Source organism: Bombina bombina, chromosome 2 (assembly GCF_027579735.1).
Source record: "Bombina bombina isolate aBomBom1 chromosome 2, aBomBom1.pri, whole genome shotgun sequence".
Taxonomy (NCBI): domain Eukaryota; kingdom Metazoa; phylum Chordata; class Amphibia; order Anura; family Bombinatoridae; genus Bombina; species Bombina bombina.
The window spans coordinates 580,328,129-580,354,491 of NC_069500.1; positions in this window are offsets into that span (position 1 = coordinate 580,328,129).

Consider the following 26,363-nt stretch of genomic DNA (forward strand, 5'->3'; position numbering starts at 1 on the left):
GTAGTGTAGTAGACAACCCAAAGTATTGATCTAGGCCCATTTTTTGTATATTTCATGCCATCATTTCACCGCCAATGCGATCAAATTAAAAAAAAAGTTAAATTTTTAACAATTTTAGGTTTCTCACTGAAATCATTTACAAACAGCTTGTGCAATTATGGCACAAATAGTTGTAAATGCTTCTCTGGGAACCCCTTTGTTCAGAAATAGCAGACATATATGACTTTGGCGTTGCTTTCTGGTAATTAGAAGGCCGCTAAATGCTGCTGCGCATCACACGTGTATTATGGCTAGCAGTGAAGGGGTTAATTAGGTAGTTTGTAGGGAGCTTGCAGGGTTAATTTTAGCTTTAGTGTAGAGATCAGCCTCCCACCTTGAGTACTGGCAGCTGTCTGCTATTATTTCACAGTCAAAAAATGTTGTTTTTTTTAAATCTACACTACTGTTGCACCAGATGTGAGTGGTGGCACGGGCAAGTGGGCACAGTATACGCTGTGAGCCTGACACACACGCTGGCAGGCAGGCAGGCAGGCAGGCAACTGCAATTAGATTACATAGGAAAAAAAAAAAAGCAGACTGATGTTCTAGCCCTAAAAGGGCTTTTGGGGCTGTCCTTACAGCAGAGATCAGATGAGTCCTTCAGGACTGTAGTGGACACTGAATACACTAGCCTAGCTATCAATTTCCCTATTAAATCAGCAGCAGCTACACTGTCCCTCCTCTCACTAAGAATGCAGCTTCCAAATGAATCTAAAATGGATGCTGTGCAGGAGGTGGAGGGGTCTGGGAGGAGGGTCTGCTGCTGATTGGCTGTAATGTGTCTGCTGACTGTGAGGTACAGGGTCAAAGTTTTGACTTTCGTTTGTAACTACTTATAATGATAATATTTAGTATACAGATAAATCATTGATGAACTTTTGTGTTACACAGTGACGATTGGTGACACACTGTATCTATTTATAAATGAATACAAGCCATTTATAGTGAATTTTGAGCACATTGTGGAAATACAAGCATGCTGAATGACATGCAGATTCACTGAGTGATTTTTGTTATGAATGTGACGATAAGATACAGGGTATTTATTTAGCAATCGGCTGACTGGGTTCAATCCCAGCAGTACGCAGGCAGGAGGACGCCTTTGAGCGCATAGTCTGTGTGAATTGTGTGATTGGACAAATCCCTGTATATTCTTCTGCTCATTCCACTCTGTCTCCTGTGTTTCAGTAACAGTGCCTCTAGGGCACACAGCCCTTTTAATGTTTTTTAACTTTGTTGGATCATCCTGAAATGAATACTTAGGAGTGGATGGTGATTACCCACTTCTCTAATTTGATCCATTTTGGTATTTTTGTTCGTTACAGTATATTTGTTAAATAAAGTGTTTTATTTTTAACCCCTCTTCTTATTAATTCACTAGTGCCTAATTCAGCACTTGGCTTTAATGCCAAAAATCCCTTAATTTTTCTAACATATTAATAGCAGAATTATAAAACTCTGAATGTAGCTTGATGCCCTGTTTCCGTGCGGGTTATAGTACAATTTATTTAATAATTATTCTTTAAAATAACCCCCAATTAAATGCATATACAAAACAATTAAAATCAATATTTATTCCTAAGTTCTTTACGATAAGTTAAAGATATAAACACATTGAGGCCTATTTATCATAGGTCAGCAGACCTGATCCGCACTGTCGGATCAGGTCTGCTAGACCTCGCTGAATGCAGAGAGCAATACGCTCTCCATATTCAGCATTGCACCTGCAGCTCACAAGAGCTGCTGGTGCAACGCCACCCCCTGCAGACTCACGGCCAATCAGCCGCCAGCAGGAATGTGTCAATCAACCCGATCGTACTCGATCGTGTTGAATACCTGCGATTCCTGTCCGCCTCATCAGAGCAGGTGGACAGGGTTACGGAGCAGCAGTCTTTAGACCGTTGCTCTATAACTGCAGTTTCTGGCAAACCTGCAGGCTCGCCAGAACATGGGGCGTCAAGCTCCATTCGGAGCTTGATAGATAGGCCCCATTGAATTATATTTATAGAAATCAGATTATGAATCAAATGATACCACTTATGCTGTTATAATATTCTATACAAAGATCATAAAAAATATACCTTTACATTTACTTATTCACAAAAATTTACATTAAAATACCACAATAAAATATTAGAATCTGTTATTAACCAATAATTTTATGTACAGTTCTGAAATAGTTCACTATAATGACTGACTTATAAATCTGGAGTGTAAAACCCTGTCTAGCAAATAAATTATTTTTCTCTACAATAACGCAAATTCTAAATTATATCTATATAGCTGCAATTATAAATTAATAGCACTAAATATGACTAGTTAAACTACACAGGACTATAAACATGAGCTTAAAATACTAATGGTGCCCTTTTAAAATTACTAACTGCAATCTAGTTATAGTTACCAAATACTTTGATTAAAAATTTTATATATATTTATTTATCGCGTATACTTTACCCAAGTAACCAAATAATGTTTCAGCTTCCAGAGTTTCTTCAATAAGTCAATTTCACCTCATAAATTAAAAGAGGTAACTTTTGCAAGATGGATAAAAATTAGGCCAAGATTTGCTTATAGTGACTGTGTCCCAAAATGGCAGCCCCTGTTTCCACTGCTCCATAACTTGTCTGCTGCCTCTGAGGTGCGGACATCAATCCGCCCGATCCTATACAATCAGGCTGATTGACACCCCTGCTAGCGGCCGATTGGCCGCGAATATGCAAGTGGCAGCATTGTACAAGCAGTTCACAAGAACTGCATGTGCAATAATAAATGGCGACAGCGCATGCTGTCGGCATTTATCGATGTGCGGCAGACATGATACGCTACATCGTATCATGTCCGCTCGCACTTTCATAAATCTGCCCCACAGGCTTTACAACAGAGAAACACTCAAACACACTGGATTAGATGTAAAAGCCTTGGCTTATTTATTCATAGACAATTTGTAGTAATACAGTTTTAACAAAACAAAATCAAAATAAATTATTTTCACAATACTAAACAGAACAACGTATTCCTGACTAAAGGGACTAAAGTTGTGTGGCTTTTCCACACAACTACAAAGTTACAAGCAGATTTCAAAACTTCACAGGCCTAGAACCTCTAGACAACAGCACAGCTCCATATCTTCTGTCTTTCTCATACAAGTTCCAACTTGCAGCCTCAGGATACTCTATTTAACAGGAGTTAGTTGAACCTAATTAGCCGTAGGTAAGAAAACCTTACGGCTAGATTACGAATTTTGCGTTATGAGTAAAAAAGCAGCGTTAAGGCTCATAACGCTGCTTTTTTACTACCGCTGCTATTATGAGTCTTGTAGGTACAGCTGTCCCGCACACTTTTTTGGCCTTACCGCAAATCAAGTTACGCAATTTGCGTATAGTCTATTTCAATGGACTTCCATAGCGCCGATATTACAAGTTTTTGTTTTGGCCAAAATGTGAGCGTACAGCCTATCCGCAAGATTCGTAGCGCAATCTAAAATCATAGTTATGATTTTTACACTACAAAGCCGTAGCATAAATCTCATAACTAAAGTGCTAAAAAGTACCACCCATAAACTACCTATAACTCCTAAACGAGGCCTCCGCATCGCAAACACTAAAATAAAATTATTAACCCCTAATCTGCCACTCCCCACATCGCCGCCAAAATAATAAATATTAACCCCTAACCGCCACACTCCCGCACTAGTTAAATAGCATTAACCCCTAATCTGCCGTCCCTAACATTTGTTGGGCAAACTTCTCGTGAACTACTCGACAGAGTATATGAGCATTTGAAATATGTAGAGAATTATAACAAGGATTCAGCCAATAGGATTTTTTCTACCTTAATTCCGATTGGCTGATAGAATTCTATCAGCCAATCGGACTCTAAGGGACACCATCTTGGATGACGTCACTTAAAGGTATCTTCATTCGTCGTTAGTCCGTCTGCAGAAGAGGATGCTCCGCGTCGGATGTCTTGAAGATGGACCCTCCACGCCGGATGGATGAAGATAGAAGATGCCGTCTGGATGAAGACTTCTGCCCGTTTGGAGGACCACTTCGCCCGGCTTGGATGAAGACTTCTCCCGGCTTCGTTGAGGACTTCAGTCCAGTTGGATGAAGACGTCTCCCGGTAAGTCGATCTTCAGGGGTTAGTGTTAGGTTTTTTTAAGGGTGTATTTGGGTGGGTTTTATTTTTAGGTTAGGGACTTTGGGCGGCAAAAGAGCTAACTGCCCTTTAAGGCAATGCCCATCCAAATGCCTTTTCAGGGCAATGGGGAGCTTAGGTTTTTTAGATATATTATTTAGGGTTGGTTGTGTGGGTGGTGGGTTTTACTGTTGGGGGGGTTGTTTGTATTTTTTTTACAGGTAAAAGATGATTACTTTGGGCAATGCCCCGCAAAAGGCCCTTTAAGGCTATTGGTAGTTTAGTTTAGGCTAGGGTTTTTTTTTTTATTTTGGGGGGCTTTTTTTTATTAATAGGGCTATTAGATTAGGTGTAAATAGTTTAAATATCTGTAATTTGTTTATTATTTTCTGTAATTTAGTATTTGTTTTTTTTTTGTACTTTAGCTAATATAAAGGGACAGTAAACCAAAAAAACACATAGTGCAGAATTGTATAACATTATTTTAGTGCTATAGATATAAAACCTACCGCGCCATAACATTAAGTGCAGCTCACTCCTGCTGTCAAACAGAGCAGGAGCGAGCTGCACTTAATGTTATGGTGCGGTCGGGCCGGGCTGTGACTATACAGTGGCCCGATGCACTTTGTAAAAAAAACAGACTAGGTGTAATCTAGGTGTTTATCCCTAACTATTGCTTAATAGTCATGCAATAATTGTTTATATAATACCCAGTGATGTTAATTAGTGATAAAATCTGTTTTCCCTTTAATTTTTTTAAATATGCCCGTTTTACAGACCCGCTCTCTGCTGAGCGGTCTGTTTTCTTACATAGGCATCGGGCCAGCTGTATAGTCACCCCGCAATAACATTAAGTGCAGCTCGCTCCTCTGTCAAACAGAGCAGGAGCGAGCTGCACTTAATGTATGGCGCGGTCGGGCCGGGCTGTGACTATACTGCTGGCCCGATGCCTGTGTAAAAAAAACAGACCCGCTCAGCAGAGAGCAGAGAGAGGGTCTGTAAAACAGGCATATTTTAAAAAAATTAAAAGGGAAAAAACAGGTTTTATATCGATAGCACTAAAATAATGTTATATTATTCTGCACTATGTGCAGAATTATATAACATTAATTTTTAGGTTTACTGACACTTTAATTTAATTAGCTAATTGTATGTAACTTATTAAATTGTATTTAATTTAGTAAATTACTTAATTATAGTGTAGTGTTAGGTGTTATTGTAACTAGGTTAGGTTTTATTTTACAGGTACTTTTGTATTTATATTAGCTAGGTAGTTATTAAATAGTTAATACTATTTACTAACTATTCTACCTAGTTACTGGTTAACACAGGACACTTAATCTTCTACAGCTTCCGCTCGGAACCTTGACGCACCATCCTCCTCCAGCTTAGCTTCGGGCACCTCTCAAGTTACCACTCGCTTGCCTGCCACCACCACCAACACTAGCACCACAGCCGCGTCACTTGATCTGTCAGAGGAGTTATTTACACATCAGTTGGAAGAAATGAGTGATGCGCAACCATTATTGCCAGAGGATGTAGATAACAGGGATATGTCTCAGTCAGGCAGCATTACACACATGGATGTACGGTGTGATGATGATGATGTTGTACCCGCTGCGGGAGTTTGGTCTGTCACTGTGAAGTGGGCGTAACCCTTACACTACCTGATCGATACAGCATCATACCTGATGTTTTAAATTACGTTATTCCAAACAATTTAGGAATGTTAGGTGATTTATGCCCTTTATGGATTAAAACCAGACTCTACATCAACTATGTAATTTTCCATGGCAGTTTTGCCATGGATCCCCCTCCGGCACGCCACAGTCCAGGTGTTAGTCCCCTTGAAAAAACTTTCCCATCACTATTGTGGCCAGAAAGAGTCCCTGTGGTTTTTAAAATTTGCCTGCCCATTGTAGTCTATGGCGGTTTGCCCGGTTCGCTGGTTCGCGAACTTTTGCAGAAGTTTGCGTTCGCCGTTCGCAAACCCAAATTTTTAGGTTCGCGACATCACTAGTGCTGGAGAAGTCTACACACAACCATTCTGGAAATAAGGGAATTGTTATGGGTTGTGAGCTATGCCCTGGTTTTGCAGGGAGAGCTCCACCCTCGCATATGAGATGCCCAACCAACCAAATCTTCTCTATAGCACCAACACCCCCACACACAACACACTCATGACCTGTACCTCCTGTACACAAGCCCCTTAACCTATTTTTCTCATGAAGTCTCCAGGACATTTTTCTTTAATGATTCAATAAGAGCATACAATTTAAAAACAGTTTCAAATTTACTTCTGTTACCAAATTTGCTTCATTCTAATGATATTCTTTGTTGAAGATCATTCCTATGTACGTAGTGTGCACTTATCTGGAGTACTACATGGTTGCAAGCAATGCTGCCATATAGTGCTCTTGCAAATTTATAACAATGTTAAAAGTATTTTTAAATAATTGCTAAGTGCTGACATATAGTTATACAGACTTGTGTATGCTCCTGAGCCCACCTACCTACATTTCAACATAAGATAACAAGAGAAATAATAACATTTCATAATAGAAGTAAATTGCAAACTTTTCTAAAATTATATGCTCGGTCTCTATCATGCAAGATAAATGTTGGGTTTTATATTCGTTTAATATCATGCATGAAAACATCATTGCTAAGAGTGGAAAGAGTGCAGATTGTTATACATTAATTATTTAATATTTGAACTGGCTATGTACAAAAATATAAAAGTGGCTCGTATGAGCTTTCTAGAGGTCAAGGCTGTTATCTAAAGGCTTCATATGCGTATTCGAAAAAGTGGATTAGAATGGATTAGAATACTTCCATCAAATTGTCCACAAGCAAAGTTCCAAAGACTAACAAAGAGTAATGGAATTTAAAAAATTACGTGATAAATACATTTTCAAATGTTTTAAAACCCTGTGAAAAGTCAAGCAGAGCACTTTAAATGACTCTTTAGATGGATTGGAATAGTCCCAATTGGATTTAATATTTTACAAGCATTTTATTTTTACTTAAATTCTGCAAATGTGTAAGTTCAAAAGTACTGCATAGTACTAAAGTGATGTAGCTAAAAAATCTGTTGAGCGACCTGTAATCATCTCCATTATGTATAATGACCATTTTTATAATAGCATTTAGAAGAGCTAATGGCTACTGTGAACTGTTATTACCTGCTAGAAACATGATGCAGGAGGTAAAGGGGACAGTCAAACAGCCTGTTTTGTACATTTAAAAAGGATAAGAAATATTTAGCAGAATGGAAGTTACAGACAATCAGGAATTATTGTGGCAAAGTGTCTGTTAAAAGAGTTACAACTTTGCTTGCATGCATTGGCAATAAGGTTGATGTCTTCACAATAAACAGTTCAAATACATTATTTTATATAGTATCTGTTAATATTATAAAATAAAATCTAAATTTGGGTACTTAATTATTATACATTATTTTCAAATTAAACACCTAGGGCCACACTAATTTTTTTTTCACCCTTGCGCTGTGTTCAAAGTAATTTATTAGCGCATGTATTACAAGTTAAAAGTAAAAAGTTAGCGTGACCACGCTAACTTCTTTTTCCCATAGACTTCAATGGGGCACACTGAAAAAAATAACTATTAGTTACGGCTTGCACGCTAATGCTACACTGGGCTAAATCCGCTGTGCTGAACCCGAAGCTGCATTAAGAGAACTTCCAATTCCTATGTTCATCACATAGAAGAAAATGTTAATTTTATATATATATATATATATATTTATTTATTTGAATATTGCATGTTTCAAGGTATTTGACTTAGGAGGGTTAAACAAATAAATACATATATATATATATATATATATATATATATATATTATAATTGTGTTTGTAACGCAACCGTCGGTGTCGCCAGTTGTGCACATATCCTGGATTCTTTCATCACCCTGTCATTTTTGGAATCCACCTGGATGCAGCATAGGCAAACGAAGCCTTTAAAAAAAAAACACACAACCGCCCACGCGAAAAAACGAAAAAACACGTAACCGCCCACAAGAAATAAAAAAAACACGTAACCGCCCAAACGAAATAACAAAAAACCTAACCGCCCACATGAAGTATAACAAAAGAAAATTAAGCTCCTGCACGAAGTATTAACAAACACCTAAACCGCAAATCCTCACATCGCAAAATAATAAAGTAATTAACTCCTAATCCGCAAATAACATAATTAAAATATTAACCCCTAAACCGCCAATCCCCACATCGCAATAAACCTAATTAACCTATTAACCCTTGAACCGCTAAACCACCACATCGCAATAAACCTAATTAACCTATTAACCCCTAAACCCCCACATCACAATAAACCTAATTAACCTATTAACTCCTAAACCGCCAACCCCCCACATTGCAATAAACCTAATTAACCTATTAACTCCTAAACTGCCAGCCCTCCACATTGCAATAAACCTAATTAACCTATTAATCCCTAAATCGCCAACCCCCCACAACGCAAATAATGAATTTAATTACTAAGCCCCCTAACCTAACACCCCCTAAATTAACCCCAATACTAAGTTACAATTAAAATAGTAAAAACCTAACATTAAATTACAAAAAATTTAATCTAAAGTTGCAAAAAATAAAAATATAAAAATTACAGAAAAAAATAAACTAAATTAACAAAAATAAAAAAATGAAACCTAATCCCTATGAAAATAAAAAAGACCCCCCAAATAAAAACACCCCCATATCTAAACTAAACTACCAATAGCCTTTAAAAAGGGCCTTTTGTAGGGCATTAACCTAAGTTAAACAGCTCTTTTACATTTAAAAAATACTAAGTCCCCTTAACAGTAAAAAACCCCCACCCACCAACCCCTCAAAATAAAAAACCTAACACTAAAAAAACCTAAACTACCCATAGCTCCTAAAGGGGTATTTGTATGGGTATTGCCCTTAAAAGGGGATTCAGCTCTTTTACTGCCCTTAAAAGGGCGATGAGCTCTTTTACAGCCTATTAAATCCCTAATCTTAAAAATAAAAAACCCTCAAAAATAAAAAAAATCCTTAAACTAAGACCCAAATAGTTACTTACCTTTCCTGAAGTCCGGCAGAGATGGTCTTCTTCCAGGTGGCTCCATCATCTTCTATCTTCATCCGGAGAGAAGGCAGTGCGTAGCCGAGGTGCAGAGCTGGCTTCCCCGATGCACGGATCCTCATCGGCGGTCTACAGTGGCGGCGATCCTCAGTGGCGTGAAGGCTCCTCTTCATGTGATCGTCTGTTGCACACTGAAGATTGAATGCAAGGTACCCCATATTTATTTGGGTACCTTGCATTCCTATGGCCTGAAATTTTGAAATGAGCCAAAAGCATGAGAACTACTGAAATCTTATTGGCTGATTTGAACAGCCAATAGGATTTCAGTAGCTCTAATCCTATTGACTGTTTTCAAAATTTCAGCTAATAGTAATGCAAGTTACCCCAAATTGAATGCGGTACCTTCCATTCAATGTTTAGTGTACGTCAGAGATCAGATGAAGAGGAGCCTCCACGATGCTGAGGACCGCCAATCCGGATCCGCGCTTCGGGGAAGATCACTCCTCACCTCCGCACTGTGCTGCCTTCACTCTGGATGAAGATAAAAAATGATGGAGCCGCCTGGAAGAAGACCATCTCCGCCGGACTTCAGGAAAGGTGAGTACCTATTTGGGGCTTAGTTTTAGGATTTTTTTATTTTTGAGGGGTGTTGGGGGTGTTTTTATTTTGTTTTTGTTATAGGGTTATTGGTTTGGGTTTACATTTTTTATTTTGGAAAGCATTGTTTATTTTCGTCTGTAATTTACATTTTTTTATTTTGTTGTAACATTAGCTTGGGGGTTTGTAATTTATTAAACATAGACTGCCCTATTATTAAAATGTGTATATATGAGTGTAATAGCTTATTTCAATGTTTTGTGGATGTGTTTTGTGCAACATTTTTTAATCCTTACAGTTTATTTCAGGTCTCAAGTTGTGTATTGTAGCGCAGTTTCGGGATTTACTCCAGTGCAAACTATAACTTTGAACTTGTAATAAGAGCACAAGTTACTGAGATTTGCAATCTCCATTTAAAGTATAGATTGTGCTAGAGTGATGTTGGCCACACTAACCCTTCTCTGGTAAACACACTTTACCATGGACTTATTATTAGTGTATCACTTGTATTCTGGCCCATAGTATTGTTAAGTTATGTTTTCTCATATTTAGTCCAGGATACTTTGATGGGATCCAGTGATGCTTGGAGGGTTCATGCATCACCACTAGACAATCACGGTTATTTGAGTTATCACATGGTCTTTGATCACAATCTATTGGGAGCCCTCTTTTCAGCTGTTTTTTAGGCTGAAAGGGTTAATATCTATTGGGCATGATTGCAACAGTGCAATTCTGGCTGATTCTCGCACTCACAATCAGGTTTTCTGTTGCTAGAAAAAAAAAGTCCTATTTACCCTATGGAGCTGAAAACTTCTCAGCAATTACAATACTCAGAAGTTTTGGATTATTGAATTCAGCTCATCTAAGGCATTGGATATGTCCTCTGAAGGGTTTTTTGGACACCTGTTAGACTATTTCCTACTTATTTCCAGTCTTTTAGCTTGCACCTATGTTAAAATGACCACTGGAGATATTTTTTATTAAAACTCCAGTCATCCTTATTGGAGAGGCTCTATACAGTCAACACAGTACATATTTACACATTTATAAGCAAATATACATATGTAAATGCCATGACTATGCAATATCATGTACAGCTATAGGAATCTGAAGGAAAACTCATTTCAGGACACCTACATCTACAAATGGTGTGGTTTAATATTTCACATTTGATTGTATTTATCACTTGCATTGTTGTGATTGTTACAAAAGTGCTGGCATTATGAAAATTGTAATTTTAAAGGAGATCGTTTAATCAAGATTTTTTTTTTTAAATCTTTTTATTAAAGGGACAGTCTAGTCCAAAATAAACTTTCATGATTCAGATAGGGTATGTCATTTTAAAAAATTTTCCAATTTACTTTTATCACCAAATTTGCTTTGTTCTCTTGGTATTCTTAGTTGAAAGCTTAACCTAGGAGCTTCATATGCTAATTTCTTAGACCTTGAAGGCCACCTCTTTTCAGAATGCATTTTAACAGTTTTTCACCACTAGAGGGTGTTAGTTCATGTTTTTCATATAGATAACACTGTGCTCATGCACGTGAAGTTATCTTGGAGCAGGCACTGATTGGCTAAATTGCAAGTCTGTCAAAAGAACTGAAACAAAGGGGCAGTTTGCAGAGGCTTAGATACAAGATAATCACAGAGGTAAAAAGTATATTAATATAACTGTGTTGGTTATGCAAAACTGTGGAATGGTTAATAAAGGGATTATCTATCTTTTAAAACAATAAAAATTCTGGTGTAGACTGTCCCTTTAATGAAGTGAAATATGCAGAAGTTGTGTGAGGATGATCTACAAATCCCAAGTCATACTGGCAACTAGGGATGGGCGAATGTTTTGCAACATTCCAAAAAACGGCACGAATTTTAACACATTCGTTCGTTCGATTCGAATTTCGAATGTTTACATAACATTCTAACATTCGATTTTCGAATGTTCGGTTTCAAATTTTACGATTACATTCGAAAATATTCTTTTTGAAAAATTCGAATTTAGATTGTAATAGTATTTCTAATGCTTTTTCTTTAAATGTAATATTCGAATTATGCAATACGTGTATTCGAATTCAAAAAATTTGAATTTAGATTGTAATAGTATTTCTAATGCTTTTTCTTTAAATGTAATATTCGAATTATGCAATATTCGAATTCGAAAAATTCAAATTTATATTCGAATTCGAAAAATTTGAATTTATATGTTTGTAATAGTATTTCTAATGCTTTCTTTAAATGTGATATTCGAATTATGCAATATTCTATATGGAAACATTCAAAATGATATATTTGTATCTATTATGTATCAATTTACTAGATTCCCGCCCTACCACATGAACTATTGAACTTCTGAATAGTATTTGTTAAATAGAATGTTAAATTCGAAATTTCGAATGTGGACATTCGATATAATTATAAACATTCGAATTTGAAAGTGACATTCGAAAACTGTAAATAACATTCGATTTTCGAATTTTTAAGAATATTCATTCTTATCGACATTCGGATTTAGAATTTGAATTTCGGTAATAACATTCGTTCTACATTCGAAATTCAAAAATTTACACATTCGCCCATCCCTACTGGCAACACAAAATTATAAACAAAAGAAATAAACATTTATTTAACAAGTGCAATATAACAATTCATGTTTAAACACAAGAAGACCTCCTTGCATTAAGCTTTGATTCTAACTCATACAGTTTTATATGCCCTGTTTTATGTAACTTAAATTCATGTCTGTAATTTGGACCTCCTTTTAACATAAAAATATATAAACCATAAAATATATATAATAATTCATGCATCCCCACCTGCATCAAATAGAAGACTGTAAGAAGTATTCCTGAATGGGTATAGTATTTGTTTTTGTAGAGCCTTTGGTAGAGCCTTAATAAAAATGTAACATGTTCTGTCAAATTTATTTATTTTGTGTTAATTATGTGTTGGACTGTCATATAGTTCTAGCAACAGCTGTTTCATGATAACCTTCTTCCATTCCCCAAACTTAGGTTTCTGTTTATTTTTCCAATTTTTAAATATAATATTCCTGGCTGATAAAATAACCATATTAATACATTTCACTTCCTGTCTTGTTTTTGTTTGCCACATACAAAAACAATATATGGTCTAGTTAAAAAAGAATATGTCTATTTAACAAGTTACTAAGCCAATATTCCAGTTTTAACAAAAATTGCTTAATAATAGGGCAGTTCCATATCAAGTGAAGAAGGTCAGGTACGTTTAAGCAGCATTTTGGGCACTTATTGAATTGTCTATTTCCCCATGCTGCTCCTTTTTTAGGAGTATAATATTATCTATAAATAAGCTTCAACTGTGACTCTCTCCATGTAACAGATAATGTCGTTTTCTCAACCTTCCTGATTACATTTTTCAAGACTTTTATCGTTACTATTGCAATCTGTTTCCATCCGCACCCCTGCTAACCATGTAAATGCATCATTTAGGTTATCAGAATGGGTAGTGCTTCTCTACTGCTATATGGGTGTTTGACAACTTTTTTACAAGTATTCTTTCAAAGTATATTTATTTATATTGTTTATAAAAGGCTTGGTTCAATTACGACATGAACTGTAAACTAGATGGCGGATATGAGTTTCTATGCAAAAGACTTATAATATATATTTTGAAAGGATTTACAATTTTTTAAAACTGTAAAGTATGACCCCACTGCCTTGCTGCTTTGTATCTTTCTAAGAGACCCTTAAACGAGATTGCAAAATCGTAAACGAGCCTTCATGCATGCTAAGTCAGAAGTAATTTACGAGAGTGCAAATATTATTAAACTTGTAATCTAAAACTAGCATTTGTGATTGTGAATTCAATAATTATAATAATTATAACACTCACAGCTTAAATTATACTTTTGTTTTCATCTTGACTACTGTTCAAGTATATTTGTCCATTGCCCAATCGATCCATGCTAAGCCTTACCCTCTTACCTCCAAGAGGGTATAAGCTAATTGGTTTATCGGCCAGAATAATCACACAATGAAGAATTCACAATCAACCTTTTAAAAACCCTGATGTTTCAGCAGTAATATCCTCTTTTTTATTCAAATATTGCTTAAAGAGCTGGGTGTTTGGAAACACACATAATATATTGGTGAATGATTTTGCAATATTACAAATGCAAGTGCAAAAATTATATTTTATTTTCATGCACAAATTTGTCTAACATTTAAGTTTATGGTACAAGGTATGATCCGTTGTCTGTGTATTAATGTTCTTCTTTGTATAAGGAAATGGCTAATCATTTCTAATTTGTAAATGTCTGTTCCTCCTAAACACAAAACAATCTTGTTTAAACATGTTGTATTGCACAAACTTATAAGTGTAAGATTGGAAAACACAGGCTGGTCATTTATTTAATATGCAAATAAAGTTGATATTCTAGTACTAAAAAGTAAATGTCACATTCTCCATTGTCTTTGTTATCTCCAGTGTTCAGTGGCATTATAACAACAAAATATAATCCTTCCCAGTTAACCAAATAACACCCTTTGAATCTTAGAAAATAAAAAATAAAGTCAAATTTTAAATACAAATCTGCAGTTAAGAAAGTATGTTACATTTCTTTTGTACTGGGTCACAAAACAGTTTTAAATGTTTGGAAAATTAACTAAAATATGCTATTTTTATCAATTTTTATGCTTTCCATGAGAAACATATTTAGGGCCAGATTACAAGTGTCGCGTTAATGATATCATGGGACATGATACACAATGTCACTGAACCTTGCTAACATTAGAGCACAAATTGATATTACAAGTCCATAGCAAATCGCTTTTACCAGAGAAAGGTTAGTGTGGCCGACTTCACTCAAGCATAACCTATACTTTTAATGGATATTGCAAATGCTATAACTTGTGCTCATATTTCAAGTTAATAGTTATAGTTTGTGCTCGAGTGAAAGCGAAACTGTGCTAAAATATTTAGCACGACTTGAGACCTGAAGCAAAAGTGTAAGGGTTAAAAAAAAAAAATTTGCACAAAACACTTTCAAAACACTTTAAATAAAATTATGATACACGTATATGTATATATACACTTTTTACTAAAAATATATCATTTAAATATTAATAAATTGTTTTAAAAGGGATATGTTCTTTGGCAAGGAGTTGTCCTGGAAAGGGCTCCAGTATGTGTATGTATATATATATATATATATATATATAAATGTATATAGATGTGGGTATGTATAAATATGTGCATGTATATATAGTATATATATATATATATATATATATATATATAAATATATATATACATTAATTGGAGTAGCCGTGTCCAGGGCCACCACTAGAAATTTTGGGGCCCCTGACTTAACCATTGATCAGGCCCCCCCCCCCCCTTTGACATGTGCAATTTTTGACCAAGTGACTAAAACGTATATGCACTTTATTCTTAAGTGTCTATTTAAACTTGGAAATATTGTAAAGGTAGTAACATACACTGAAACACACACGCACTCACACATAAGGATTCACATATAGACACTCTAGCAAACACGCAAAGAAACTCAGACACAGACACTTAGCACTTGTTTACATTGACCTGACAAGTAATGAGGTAAACTACAGTTTTGTAAAAAAAAGGAGATTTAGAAAACAAAATATGGAGTTCTGATTATCTTTTTGTAAAGGAAGATACCAATTAAATGATGACAACAGCATGCAGTGACTGAAAGGAAGGGCCTTGAACTGCCTAAACAATAATTTAAAGGTTAAATGGTAGATTGGTGACTTCCGGAAAGGTCTCATTAGTCTCAAAGTCTGTAGAAAGATGTGAATAATCAGTAGTAAGATCAAAATGTCCTAAAAATGAACAGACAATGGACACACACACACACAAACTCAAACTTGCACATACACCCAAGGAAACTCCAACAGAGACAGCCTCAGAAAACACACAAAGACATACACACACACACACACACAGACAGACACCCACAAAAAACACAGAAAGACATACATACACACCCTCACTGAGACATCCACAGAAAACACACAAAGACATACACACACCCTCACAGAGACACCCACAGAAAATACACACCCTCACAGAGACATCCACAGAAAACACAGACATACATACACACACACACCCTCACATAGACATCCACAGAAAACACAGACATACACACCCACCCTCACAGAGGCATCCAGAGAAAATACACAAAGACAAACACACGCCCACCCTCACAGAGACAACCATAGGAAAAGCTCAAAGACATATGCACACACCCTCACAGACATCCACAGAAAATGCACAAAGACATACACACCCACCCTCACAGAGATACCAACAGAAAAAAAATACATACACACACATAGAGACACAAACAAAAGCACAAAGACATAAACACAGACACCCACAGAAACACTCACAAGAGGAAACATTTATGCACCTTGCATTCCCTAAATCAACAGTGTGTGACATGCATGATAAAAAAAATGAAGAAATTAAGAGATCACTTTTTAAAGACTCATATTTGCAAATGTGCAAACAAAAATAATTCTGTGAATTCAAAATTGTACATTAAAGGGACATTATACACTCATTTTTTCTTTGCATAAATGTTTTGTAGATGATCTATTTATATAGCCCATTAAGTTTTTAAAAAAAATAAATGAATAGTTTTGCTTATTTTTAAATAACATTGCTCTGATATTCAGACTCCTAACCAAGCCCCAAAGTTTTATGTGAATACCGTCAGCTACCTTCTTCAGCTTGCTCCTGTTTGTGTTAAGGGTCTTTTCATATGCAAAAGAAGGGAGAATGGGGAGAGTGTCTTATTGCCACTTGCAGTGGGCTTTCCAGCTACCTTTTCAACAGAGCCAAACTGACAGCTTCTAAGTAAGTTTTTAAACTGTTTTATACTAGATTTTTATATCAGTATCTGTGCATCTTATTCTTTATAGTAGTGTCTATTACATGTAATTATATGAAAATGAGTGTACACTGTCCCTTTAATGATCTGGGTAGATGGCTAGATGAAGAAAAGTATTTTTAAAAGGTTGACATATGTTTGTTTGATATTTTCTCCATTTTCCCCAACCAAGAGCACCACTTCAAATATAGTGTACAAATGTTCCCATCTGTCAGCTGTACTTGTGGATTTTGAAAATGCTGTACTCTATATGGTCTTGGTGGAACCATAAGCTGTGGTACTCATGCCATTAGATCTGGTTAAATGCAGGATTTAAGATTGTTGGTATGCATTTCAAAATTAAGTCAGCTGTAGAGTAAACTGAACAGTTTTAAGTTAACCTGTCTCATTTCCAACACTGAGCAATCTTAGTCTGAGAGTATAACATGTTATGCAGATGTAAAAATCTTAGATAAAATGCCTCCTTGTATCTGGAAAGTCCTTGCATAAAGGGGCAGTAAACTGGAATGTAATATATATCATTTGTGTATTGAGGAGGAAACATTTCTGCATGGTTTTAAATATAGAATTTCTACAGCATTGTCAAATAATCATAAATGCACTGCTGCTAAAAAAAAAGTGTTTTTATGGACCCCTGGCCCCACCATACAACTACTACCACACTGAAGTTACAATCTTAAATTGCACAAAGAAATAAAAAACATTTGCTAAGTAATTCCTACCTCCTCTGCAAATGAAAGTGATTAGCCGTCTAACTCAGGCACACTCTCTACAAACAAAGTGCCAAGTCTGTCTCACACTGTGCATAGTGGTTTAGTGCACACTCAGAAATCCTCTCAAATGCTAATACTTTTCTCCTTGTAATAACATTTCCCATGCTCAATTAGCACTCTGCTGCAGTACCCACTGGTGGCTACCAAAATTTAAAAAAAAATATTATTTTTTTTTTTAGTTCTTGCCTCATGGGGCCCCCCTAGCCCATTGGGCCCCTGACAGGAGTCACCCCTGTCACCCCCTGATGGCGGCCCTGGCCGTGTCTGTCCAGTGATTTAGATAACGAAATAACAAGATTATTGCATTGAGCAATGATACTTTTTTATTGGACTAACTATACATTTATAAGTTGACAAGCTTTCAATGCAATACTCTTGTAATTTTGTTTTATATATATATATATATATATATATATATATATATATATATATATATATATATATATATATATATATATATATATATATATATTCTGTAAATATATATATATATATACAGTAAATATATCTGTGTGTGTGTGTAAAGAAAACAGAGGGTATTGGCGTACCTCCTCTTGCAAATAAACAAAACATTTTTAAATGTTGCAAAACTTTCCTGCAAACAATACCTATGCTTTTATTTTAAAACTGAGCTCATAGTCTCACAATATGGCCAAATTCTACTACGATGGTTAGTCTCCATTTTAATTAAAATACAAATCCATAAAGTTTGGTTTACAAAGGGCTAGATTAGGAGTGGAGCGCTATTTAGCCCTCCCACTTGCCCGCTAACATCGCTGGATGGTGGCTTTTTGCAAGCATCCTATTATGGGCAAGATATACATGCATAAACATATTTAGACATGTGTATGTATGTATCTCTATGTTTGAGCCCTATGCATGCCTTTTTTCCCCCAAACACCTGAGACTTCATATCTTTGAGCTCTTATAATTTTTTAAGCAATTTTTTAAAAAAAAATTATTTCATGAGACAGTGTTATTATGAGTGTAACTGTACTTTTATATGTATTTTTGATGTGTTTTGTGCAACATTTTTGTCTTATGTAACAGTTAACTAGCGCTCTGAAGACACACTAACCAGACAGGCGTCAAATTTGATTGTGCTCAAGTGAACACGTTTCCTTTCAACTCGTAAAGCGCTCACTATTTCCACCTAGCACAAAGAGCCGTGAAATACCCTATATCGCTTGCATGCTACAGTTAGAATACCACTTATAGTCTAACCCAAAAAATATTTAAATACATCTTTTGGAGTGCTGACAATGAGAAAATCAAAATCCGAATGAATGCACTAAACTATAATAAAAGAAGAAATGCTGACGAAAGTTATATATTTTTTAAACGTTAAATGCTTACCTTAACACGCTGGAGAGTTGATGTTAGTGCAGGTCTAGGGAACCGAGAGTGTTAAGCCAGGTGTTAGTGTGTTTAGAAAAGCATTTGTACCTACAGGTAAACATTTCAGCTGTAGCTTCAAAACATTTAAATTTGTTTAACCTTGAAACATGCAATAATATTTTAATGTGTTTTGAATAGAAATATTTGAAATTCCTATGTTATTCACATAAAAAAAAAATATTTTTTTATTTGAAATAAATATATAGTCATGGCCAAAAATATTTGCACCACTGCATTTCTGTCAGATAATGCACTACTTCACCAAGAACATTGTTGCAATTACAGATGTTTAGGCATTCTCATTATTTTGTTTGTATTGGTATGACACAAAAAAGTGGAGGGAAAATAAACAAACCTGACACATTCCACGCAAAACTTCAAAAATGGACTGGACAAATTACTGGCACCTTCTCAAAATTGTAAGAAATAATTGAATTCCAAGTTTGTGATGATCCTGTAATTTGTAACAAAACTCACCGGTATCAATTAACAGCTGCTGACAATATAGAAATAACACCGGCAATCAGTTAAAATGGTGAAAAATTTACTCAACCTTGTTTCTACTACTGTCAAGTCTTGTGAGTGCCCTTTTTGTTGGAGTAACTTTTGTATATTGGTTGAGGAGCCACCCAGGCAATGGATGAGCTAAGGCTTAGGGAGTGAGTGCTCATATTTGATATATATATATATATATATATATATATATATATATATATATATATATATATATATATATATATATATATATATATATATATATATGTATGTACAGGGGTTGAAAAATTTGCTCGAGTGCTAGCCCACTTTTTCAACTTCAAATTTTCACAGTGTCATACGTACTTGTAATACGCAGTGGTACATTTTTATTACCCATTTAAATTAGGTATAAAACACTTTGGGCCCCATGTATCAAGTGACATGCGGACAAGCTTCTCAACTTGAGCAGTTGTCTGCACGCCTTCTCTGCATGCGGGTAGTGGATCTGTTTGTACGCCAGCCCGTGTGCATCATTGCACACTCCGTTGAGTTTGTAATGCCTACCCCTTCTCTCTCGTGGCCAATTGTGAGAGAAGGATATGTCAGTCATCCTGAGCAAGCAAGGCCAGGTTAATTTCTCTTTGCCATGTCTGAGAGAGTGTCGGAAGCAGGGGTCTAATGACCACTTCTTCTTACTTTGCGGGAAGCAAGCTTATTCTCTCTCACACACATATACTCATCTATCTCTCTCACACAGAAGCCTATGAGGAGAGGGCTTTTGTGCAGCCACACTATCTGACCTCTAGATGTTAGCTTTCACTCAGATTCTGTGGCCCTAGGATTCAGTGAGGTTTTTTTTCTCCTCTCATCTCCCCCCTCACTTCGCCCCTCCTTCTTCCCTCTACACAATGATACCCCAACAGCATAAACCAAAAATACACCAGCTCAAATTCATAACAATGAATGTGAAGGGTTTAAACAATCCGAGTAAGCTGTCCATAGTCACACTGGACTTACAAAAGACACAGGGAGATGTTGTTTTTATACAAGAATCGCACTTTGTGAAACATAAGGAGCCTAAATGGCATAATCATAGATACTCCACCGCTTTTTTCTCATCGGGTCCTAGGAAACGGGGTGGGAATACTCATACATCACAGAATCCCCTTTCAGTTACAAAAATTTAAAAGAGACAGGGAAGGTAGATTTCTTATAGTGGTAAGATTACTGCATGGTAGACAAGTAACACTCGCTAGTATATATGCGCCAAATACTGCCCACCACACCTTTTTCAGTAGTCTCTTGAGCAAGCTTCTGGAGATAGCTAAAGGAGTAATGTTCTTAGGGAGTGATTTCAGCACAATCTAATCCAAAATTGGACACCTCCAGTGGCACTTTAAGTGTTTCACACCATATATTAAAACAAATAAACACAGTACTCAAGAACCATTTGCTGCATGACATTTGGCGAACAATGCACCCCACAGATACTGATTATATTTACTACTTCAGCCCACATAAGAAATATTCCTGCATTGATTATTTCTTTATTTATTCCCAAGGCAGGGCCGCCATCAGGGGGTGACAGGGGTGACTCCTGTCAGGGGCCCAATGGGCTAGGGGGGCCCCATGAGGCAAGAACTAAAAAAAAAAAAAAAAAAAAAAAAAATTAAAATTTTGGCAGCCACCAGTGGGTACTGCAGCAGAGTGCTAATTGAGCATGGGAAATGTTATTGCAAGGAGTAAAGTATTAGCATTTGAGAGGATTTCTGAGTATGCACTAAACCACTATGCACAGTGTGAGACAGACTTGGCACTTTGTTTGTAGAGAGTGTGCCTGAGTTAGACGGCTAATCACTTTCATTTGCAGAGGAGGTAGGAATTACTTAGCAAATGTTTTTTATTTCTTTGTGCAATTTAAGATTGTAACTTCAGTGTGGTAGTAGTTGTATGGTGGGGCCAGGGGTCCATAAAAACACTTTTTTTTAGCAGCAGTGTATTTATGATTATTTGACAATGCTGTAGAAATTCTATATTTAAAACCATGCAGAAATGTTTCCTCCTCAATACACAAATGATATATATTACATTCCAGTTTACTGCCCCTTTATGCAAGGACTTTCCAGATACAAGGAGGCATTTTATCTAAGATTTTTACATCTGCATAACATGTTATACTCTCAGACTAAGATTGCTCAGTGTTGGAAATGAGACAGGTTAACTTAAAACTGTTCAGTTTACTCTACAGCTGACTTAATTTTGAAATGCATACCAACAATCTTAAATCCTGCATTTAACCAGATCTAATGGCATGAGTACCACAGCTTATGGTTCCACCAAGACCATATAGAGTACAGCATTTTCAAAATCCACAAGTACAGCTGACAGATGGGAACATTTGTACACTATATTTGAAGTGGTGCTCTTGGTTGGGGAAAATGGAGAAAATATCAAACAAACATATGTCAACCTTTTAAAAATACTTTTCTTCATCTAGCCATCTACCCAGATCATTAAAGGGACAGTGTACACTCATTTTCATATAACTACATGTAATAGACACTACTATAAAGAATAAGATGCACAGATACTGATATAAAAATCTAGTATAAAACAGTTTAAAAACTTACTTAGAAGTTGAAAAGGTAGCTGGAAAGCCCACTGCAAGTGGCAATAAGACACTCTCCCCATTCCCCCTTCTTTTGCATATGAAAAGACCCTTTACACAAACAGGAGCAAGCTGAAGAAGGTAGCTGACGGTATTCACATAAAACTTTGGGGCTTGGTTAGGAGTCTGAATATCAGAGCAATGTTATTTAAAAATAAGCAAAACTATACATTTATTTTTTTTAAAAACTTTATGGGCTATATAAATAGATCATCTACAAAACATTTATGCAAAGAAAAAATGAGTGTATAATGTCCCTTTAATGTACAATTTTGAATTCACAGAATTATTTTTGTTTGCACATTTGCAAATATGATTCTTTAAAAAGTGATCTCTTAATTTCTGCATTTTTTTTATCATGCATGTCACACACTGTTGATTTAGGGAATGCAAGGTGCATAAATGTTTCCTCTTGTGAGTGATTCTGTGGGTGTCTGTGTTTATGTCTTTGTGCTTTTGTTTGTGTCTCTATGAGTGTGTATGTATTTTTTTTTCTGTTGGTATCTCTGTGAGGGTGGGTGTGTATGTCTTTGTGCATTTTCTGTGGATGTCTGTGAGGGTGTGTGCATATGTCTTTGAGCTTTTTCTATGGTTGTCTCTGTGAGGGTGGGCGTGTGTTTGTCTTTGTGTATTTTCTCTGGATGCCTCTGTGAGGGTGGGTGTGTATGTCTGTGTTTTCTGTGGATGTCTCTGTGAGGGTGTGTGTGTGTATGTATGTCTGTGTTTTCTGTGGATGTCTCTGTGAGGGTGCGTATTTTCTGTGGGTGTCTCTGTGAGGGTGTGTGTATGTCTTTGTGTGTTTTCTGTGGATGTCTCAGTGAGGGTGTGTATGTATGTATTTCTGTGTTTTTTGTGGGTGTCTGTGTGTGTGTGTGTATGTCTTTGTGTGTTTTCTGAGGTTGTCTCTGTTGGTGTTTCCTTGGGTGTATGTGCAAGTTTGAGTTTGTGTGTGTGTGTGTGTCCATTGTCTGTTCATTTTTAGGACATTTTGATCTTACTACTGATTATTCACATCTTTCTACAGACTTTGAGACTAATGAGACCTTTCCGGAAGTCACCAATCTACCATTTAACCTTTAAATTATTGTTTAGGCAGTTCAAGGCCCTTCCTTTCAGCCACTGCATGCTGTTGTCATCATTTACTTGGTATCTTCCTTTACACAAATATAATCAGAACTCCATATTTTGTTTTCTAAATCTCCTTTTTTTTACAAAACTGTAGTTTACCTCATTACTTGTCAGGTCAATGTAAACAAGTGCTAAGTGTCTGTGTCTGAGTTTCTTTGTGTGTTTGCTAGAGTGTCTATATGTGAATCCTTATGTGTGAGTGTGTGTGTGTTTCAGTGTATGTTACTACCTTTACAATATTTCCAAGTTTAAATAAACACTTAAGAATAAAGTGCATATACGTTTTAGTCACTTGGTCAAAAATTGCACATGTCAAAGGAGGGGGGGGACCCTGATCAATGGTTAAGTCAGGGGCCCCAAAATTTCTAGTGGCGGCCCTGTCCCAAGGTATTGCATATATTACCCGCAGTGACATATCCCCAAGTTGGGTTTATCCCTGGGAGGGAGGCAAGGGATAATACCCTTAAGGTGCTGCAGTTGATTGCTTATTCTGAGAAGATCGGATTGCCGATCGCTTTTCTGTTGACAGACGCAGAGAAAGTGTTTGACAGAGTGAACTGGCAGTTCCTGCGTTCCACTTTAGAAAAAATTAGATTTGGAGATAGATTTATTAAAACTGTTTTTGCCCTATACTCCACCCCAAATGGCAGATTAAAACAAATAATGTTTATTTTGGTCTATTTCAAATTAAACTAGGCAGGGATGCCCACTGTTACCCTTGTTATTTTTCATTACAGTTGAGTCCTTAGCGAGCAATATTAGAGCCAATCATCAAATTAAAGGGATTCAAATGGGGGGTAGGGAAAATAAATTAACAATGTATGCGGATGATTTGCTGTCCACCATTACAGATGTAGAAATGTCTATTCCGGCTCTGATGTATGAATTTAGGAAATATGGGGAAGTTTCTTACTTTCACCTCAAGTACACCAAGTCGGAACTTCTGAGCATTTCTTTAGCACCCACCATTATGGTATGGCTTAAGGATCACAGTCCATTTGTATTAAGTACTAAATCTCTTAAATACTTGGGAATCTATCTAGCAACCACCATGACAGATATGTTTGAAGCTAACTTCCTGACTCTCAGGAAAACAATTCTAGCGGACCTCTCCTCATGGAGACACAAACCGATTTCTTGGTTTGGAAGAATCAATGTCATTAAAATGAATGTTCTTCCAAGGATATTATATTTGCTCCAGACCTTCCCAGACTATACCGCTCCCTAGCATGTTTTTCCCCTCCCTACAAACCTTAGTTGAGAAATATATATGGAAGGGAATAAAACCCGGAGTAAATAGGAGAACCATGTACCTTCCCAGGGAAGAGGGTGGGTTGGGCATGCCAAATTTCATCCTAACAGAAGAGCTACATTACTCCAAAGAGTGGTGGAGTGGTGCCAGGACAGTGAACAAAAAATTTGGATACCCCTCGACAGAGGTGCTTTACAAACTAGAGACCTTGCTTCCCTTCTCTGGATGCACAAAAAACACAGGCCGGTAGAAATTGCGCTTTTTCCATTATTGACGGAACTAAATGAATGGGATAGAATGATTCAAACTGACTTACATATTTCAACTGTATACTCCCCTTTGACAACAATTTATGGCAATCCTGAGCTTGCACTGCAAACCAAAACGACTTCTGCACAGACTTCACTCATTAACAATCAAATTGGCTGCTATACCATAAATGGGAGGATGAAGATGAGAGAGCAAGTCAAGACAGATTTTCCTGATTACCCTGCCTCTTGGTTTGTCTACCTACAAATATGCCATTACATTACTACACACAAATATAAACAACAGCTGTTAAGAAACAGCTATGAACAGCTATGCACGCGACGAACTGTCTCCAGACATTTTATATCCACGCTCTATACACTCCTCCTTATACCTAAGGGGAGCACCCTCCCAACCTACACTAGAATGTGGCATGGGGAATTAGAGACAGAATTTACAAAGGACAAATGGCAATGGCTGTTCCGGGCGGTTAAGTCTGTATCAGTCTCAGTGTACATGCAGGAATCCCAATATAAATTCATGAGTAGGTGGTACCTTACACCGTCCCATCTTAAGAAAATATATCCAAACACTTCAGATAGGTGTTTTAATGACCGAGTACAAGTACCAATACTTGTTTTCAAATACTCGCCGATACCAATTACCGATACTTTTTTTTTTTTAATGTCATTCCTTCTTTATAATTATAAAGGACTGTAATTCAACAGACATTATGAAATAATAAAACATTTTTATTTGTCACAAAGTTCACTGAACATGTTTATAAATAAAAAATATTACAATAAATTATTAAATTTAAAGGGGTGATACAATTGGGTTGTTGGGCTATTATATAACATCAATCTGACATTTGTATGGACATTTGACGCTAAGTTGAACAGTCTTTCGCTTTCCACACTACTGCATGGGGCAGAAAGATATTTTTGAGCCATTTTAGCCAGAGCTGGAAATCTGTTTATTAACTACCCAGTACTTCAGGGGTTTGTCTGAACGAGGTACAGTGATCTCTCCTACAATAATACAAATAACAGCAATTTGTATTGGCAGAACAGTAGTAAATATTTTTTTTTAGTTTAGTCTCCACTTCAGTTTAAAATGAAATGGGAACATGCAGTTTGAAAAAATGCCACAAGATAGCATATGGGTAGGAAGTGGAGGTATCGGTTTAAGTATCAGTGCATTTGCACGAGTACAACAAATACTTGGCATCGGTACCGATACTAGTACCACTTTCCGTTCAAAGTTCTGAATCCAATTAAAAAATCCCTCTTACTGCTGATGCTGGCTGGAGCGAAAAATCTGATCCCACTTAACTGGAAGTCAGCACCAGGGCCGCCACTAGAAATTTTGGGGCCCCTGACTTAACCATTGATCAGGGCCCCCCCCCCTTTGACATGTGCAATTTTTGACCAAGTGACTAAAACGTATATGCACTTTATTCTTAAGTGTCTATTTAAACTTGGAAATATTGTAAAGGTAGTAACATACACTGAAACACACACGCACTCACACATAAGGATTCACATATAGACACTCTAGCAAACACGCAAAGAAACTCAGACACAGACACTTAGCACTTGTTTACATTGACCTGACAAGTAATGAGGTAAACTACAGTTT